Source organism: Ranitomeya variabilis, unplaced genomic scaffold (assembly GCF_051348905.1).
Source record: "Ranitomeya variabilis isolate aRanVar5 unplaced genomic scaffold, aRanVar5.hap1 Scaffold_384, whole genome shotgun sequence".
Taxonomy (NCBI): domain Eukaryota; kingdom Metazoa; phylum Chordata; class Amphibia; order Anura; family Dendrobatidae; genus Ranitomeya; species Ranitomeya variabilis.
In genome coordinates this window covers 30,001-35,000 of record NW_027508121.1, presented here as the reverse complement: position 1 = coordinate 35,000, position 5,000 = coordinate 30,001, and positions in this window count along the sequence as shown.

Genomic DNA, 5,000 nt, shown 5'->3' with positions numbered 1-5,000 from the left:
CGGGGCACGGGCGGAAAGTTGAATTTTTGGATGAAAATGCGTATTTTCATACTTTGAAATTTTCAGGCGTGTGTCAGACTTCCAGGCGGGTGCAGCCGCCGGAGGTGTACCGGGGACGCTTCCAGGAGCCTGGGGGAGATTTTCTGGAAGAGTGCTTGGGACTTAGTGCAATTTTTTAGAAAATCTCGATTTTGTGAAAAATGTCACATTTCCCCTACTACCACCACAGGGGGGCGTCAATATGTTGTAAGGCACCCCAAGGCAGTGACCTAAATGCGGGTGAAGTTTGCGGTGCACGGGGGGAAAGTTGAATTTTTGGATGAAAATGCGTATTTTCATACTTTAAAAATTTCAGGCGTGTGTCAGACTTCCAGGCGGGGGCAGCCGCCGGAGGTGTACCTGGGACGCTTCCAGGAGCCCGGGGAAGATTTTCTGGAAGAGTCCTTGGGACTTAGTGCAATTTTTAGAAAATCTCGATTTTGTGAAAAATGTCACATTTCCCCTACTACCACCACAGGGGGGGCGTCAATATGTTGTAAAGCACCCAAGGGCAGTGACCTAAATGCGGGTAAAGTTTGCGGTGCACGGGGGGAAAGTTGAATTTTTGGATGAAAATGCGTATTTTCATACTTTGAAAATTTCAGGCGTGTGTCGGACTTCCAGGCGGGGGCAGCCGCCAGAGGCGTACCGGGGACGCTTCCAGGAGCCTGGGGAAGATTTTCTGAAAGTGTCCTTGGGACTTAGAAATATTTTGAGAAAATCTCGATTTTGTGAAAAAATGTCACATTTCCCCTACTTCCACCACAGGGGGGCGTCAATATGTTGTAAAGCACCCCAGGGCAGTGACCTAAATGCGGGTGAAGTTTGCGGTGCACGGGGGGAAAGTTGAATTTTTGGATGAAAATGCGTATTTTCATACTTTGAAAATTTCAGGCGTGTGTCGGACTTCCAGGCGGGGGCAGCCGCCAGAGGCGTACCGGGGACGCTTCCAGGAGCCTGGGGAAGATTTCATGAAAGTGTCCTTGGGACTTAGAAATATTTTGAGAAAATCTCGATTTTGTGAAAAATGTCACATTTCCCCTACTTCCACCACAGGGGGGCGTCAATATGTTGTGAGGTACCCCAGGACAGTGACCTAACTGTGGGTAAAGTTTGCGGGGCACGGGCGGAAAGTCGAATTTTGGATGAAAATGCATTATTTTCATACTTTGAAAATTCCAGGCGTGTGTCAGACTTCCAGGCGGGGGCAGCCGCTGGAGGCGTACCGAGGACGCTTCCAGGAGCCTGGGGAAGATTTTCTGAAAGTGTCCTTGGGACTTAGAAATATTTTGAGAAAATCTCGATTTTGTGAAAAAATGTCACATTTCCCCTACTTCCACCCCAGGGGGGCGTCAATATGTTGTGAGGTACCCCAGGACAGTGACCTAACTGTGGGTAAAGTTTGCGGGGCACGGGCGGAAAGTCGAATTTTGGATGAAAATGCATTATTTTCATACTTTGAAAATTTCAGGCGTGTGTCAGACTTCCAGGCGGGGGCAGCCGCCGGAGGCGTACCGAGGACGCTTCCAGGAGCCTGGGGAAGATTTTCTGAAAGTGTCCTTGGGACTTAGAAAAATTTTGAGAAATTTCCGATTTTGTGAAAAATGTCACATTTCCCCTACTTCCACCCCAGGGGGGCGTCAATATGTTGTAAAGCACCCCAGGGCAGTGACCTAAATGAGGGTGAATTTTGCGGTGCACGGGCGGAAAGTCGAATTTTTGGATGAAAATGCGTATTTTCATACTTTGAAAATTTCAGGCGTGTGTCAGACTTCCAGGCGGGGGCAGCCGCCGGAGGCGTACCGGGGACGCTTCCAGGAGCCTGGGGAAGATTTTCTGAAAGTGTCCTTGGGACTTAGAAATATTTTGAGAAAATCTCGATTTTGTGAAAAAATGTCACATTTCCCCTACTTCCACCCCAGGGGGGCGTCAATATGTTGTAAGGCACCCCAAGGCAGTGACCTAAGTGGGGGTGAAGTTTGCGGTGCACGGGGGGAAAGTTGAATTTTTGGATGAAAATGCGTATTTTCATACTTTGAAAATTTCAGGCGTGTGTCGGACTTCCAGGCGGGGGCAGCCGCCAGAGGTGTACCGGGGACGCTTCCAGGAGCCTGGGGGAGATTTTCTGGAAGAGTCCTTGACACTTAGAAAAATTTTGAGAAAATCTCGATTTTGTGAAAAATGTCACATTTCCCCTACTTCCACCCCAGGGGGGCGTCAATATGTTGTAAGGCACCCCAAGGCAGTGACCTAAGTGGGGGTGAAGTTTGCGGTGCACGGGGGGAAAGTTGAATTTTTGGATGAAAATGCGTATTTTCATACTTTGAAAATTTCAGGCGTGTGTCGGACTTCCAGGCGGGGGCAGCCGCCAGAGGTGTACCGGGGACGCTTCCAGGAGCCTGGGGGAGATTTTCTGGAAGAGTCCTTGACACTTAGAAAAATTTTGAGAAAATCTCGATTTTGTGAAAAATGTCACATTTCCCCTACTTCCACCCCAGGGGGGCGTCAATATGTTGTAAGGCACCCCAAGGCAGTGACCTAAGTGGGGGTGAAGTTTGCGGTGCACGGGGGGAAAGTTGAATTTTTGGATGAAAATGCGTATTTTCATACTTTGAAAATTTCAGGCGTGTGTCGGACTTCCAGGCGGGGGCAGCCGCCAGAGGTGTACCGGGGACGCTTCCAGGAGCCTGGGGGAGATTTTCTGGAAGAGTCCTTGACACTTAGAAAAATTTTGAGAAATTTCCGATTTTGTGTAAAAATCACCCATTTCCCCTACTTCCACCCTAAAGGGGCGTCAATATGTCGTAAGGCGCCCCTAGACAGTGACCTAAGTGGGGGTGAAGTTTGGGTCTGCTGGGTGGAAAACTGAAAAAAAGCGATTTTGTGACTTTGAGAACAAACAGAGAGCTCAAAACTTTGAAAAACGTCAGACCGCTGTCAGACTTCCAGGCGGGGGAAAGCTCTGAGGTTGTACCGAGGACACTTCCATGGCCCCCGGATTGATTTTCAAGAAAGAGTCCTTGGGACTTTGAAATTTTCCGGCGAGCTGTTTTTGGCTTCCGGGAGCCGTAGAACTTTGGGAAATCGATTCCGCTCACCGGTTCAGGGTGTTTCGAGCTAGTCCAGGTCCCAGCTACGCCGCCTGGCCTCCAAATTTCGCAAATTCGAAAAAAAAAAAAATAGAACCGGAATGAGGAAATTTCTGGCCGCCGGATCCGCCGCACGGCTCCAGGAGGTCGGACACTTTTTGACTTTGTTCCCTTAAAGTGGGGGTCGGTGTCTCACCATGCAAATACCCAGTTTTGCACACCAGCTGCAGGATATAGGAGAGAGAGGTACCTCTCGGCCCCGACCAAAATCCGTTGTTTTCGTGGTTCCTCGACTCGGGTAGGCGGTTTGGCGAGTACCCCCCTTTTGCATGGAAGTTCGCACTCGCGCCGAGACCAGGCTTCCGCGGCTCCAGGGGGACTTTTGCCGGTTGTCCGTCCCGAGTCCGAGACGCGTTTCCTGGGTCGCCCGAGCCCGAACGGACCCTCCCCACGTGGGTTCCTGTCCTCTGAGGGCGACGGTCGTCAGAAGGGGGGCAGATCCAGAGTCCTCGTCCGCAGGAGGGCTCTGGGAGGGCGGATCGCTCCTTCTGACTTTGTCCCCTCGGAGCGGGCTCGGCGTTTCTCTGTGTCGGATGTCTCCCGCTTCCGCGCCAACGGGGAGACCTATGAGAGAATCGCACCGCGACCCGGCTTCCGTCTCGAGGGCGCCCGGAGCGCGCCGGACACTCGCTTCCAGGACTCCAGGGGCACGTTTCTTCCCCGTCTCCCCCGAGGGGAAGAACGGAGGCAGGGGTTCCACCCGAGCCCCTGCCCTTTCTTCCGATCGATCTGGCTCAGCGCTCCCGGGTGGGGAGGTGGTGCCGCTCGCTCGGCCCGGGCTTTGGAGCCCGCGTCGGTTTACGGCGGGCGGTCTCCTTCCTCTGTTACCCCCCCCCGGGTTTCAGGCACTCGTCCTTGGGCGCGCACGCCGGCGGTCGCCCTCCCGTCTACGGACGGAGGCGGCCGAGCTGTGGGGAGTTTGACCCGAACCGTGGTACGGCAGCGGTCCGACGACCCGCACGGGCGAACGGAGGGGCGCCCACCCACCTCGGCGTGGGGGCCCGCCGTCCGAATCGCTCCCCGCGCGGGGCAGCACAACGATCTTCTCCGAGGGCGGCCCTTTGACTTTCAGATGCGCAGCTCGTCCGCGGAGGCCCGCGCCGCACCCCAGCGTCCGAAGGGCGGCCTCCGCGGTGGGCATCGGCGAGAGCGGCGGCGGTGGGTGGCGCTTCCACGCCACCGCCGAGCTCCGCGTTTTCCAGTCTTTTCCCGAGCCCCTACGATAGTGGGGGGATGACAGACGTGCGGGGAGGCGGGCGAGTGGGTTCTCACCGTGCGGTGTGCCCCGCGGCCGAACGCCGTCGCCTTCCCCTCGTCCGCCGTCCTCCGAGGCGGCTCGGCAGGGAGCGCGAGAGCGAGAGGGAGAGCGAGAGAGAGAGACCAAGCGGACGCCCCGGAGCGAGAAGGGAGGATGGAGAAGGAAAGACGAATCGAAGGGGGGCACGAGTTTGGCGAAGGGAGTACCCGGCGTATTGCCGCACCGGACTTCGTCTGTTCTCAACAGTCGAGACACGGCTTCGGGGGGAGACGCCGCTCGGTCGGTCACCTTTGAGGTTACGGGCAAGAGCCCGGGACAAGGGACTACGCCGGAGGGCGACGCCGACACGGCCAGGCCGACCATGCCCCGCGCTTGACCTCCGGGTCGCTGGGGCTTGTGCCGGAGCCGCGGCGGACCCCGACGGCCAGCCCCCCTCTCCCACTCCTCGCGCCCGTCCGCCGGTGGGTCGAGGACCCCCCGCGGTGGAGGCAGGTCTAAGCCAGACGGCGGCGCCGCACAGGCCCCCCCACGCCCTGGCCCCTCTCCCCAGCAGC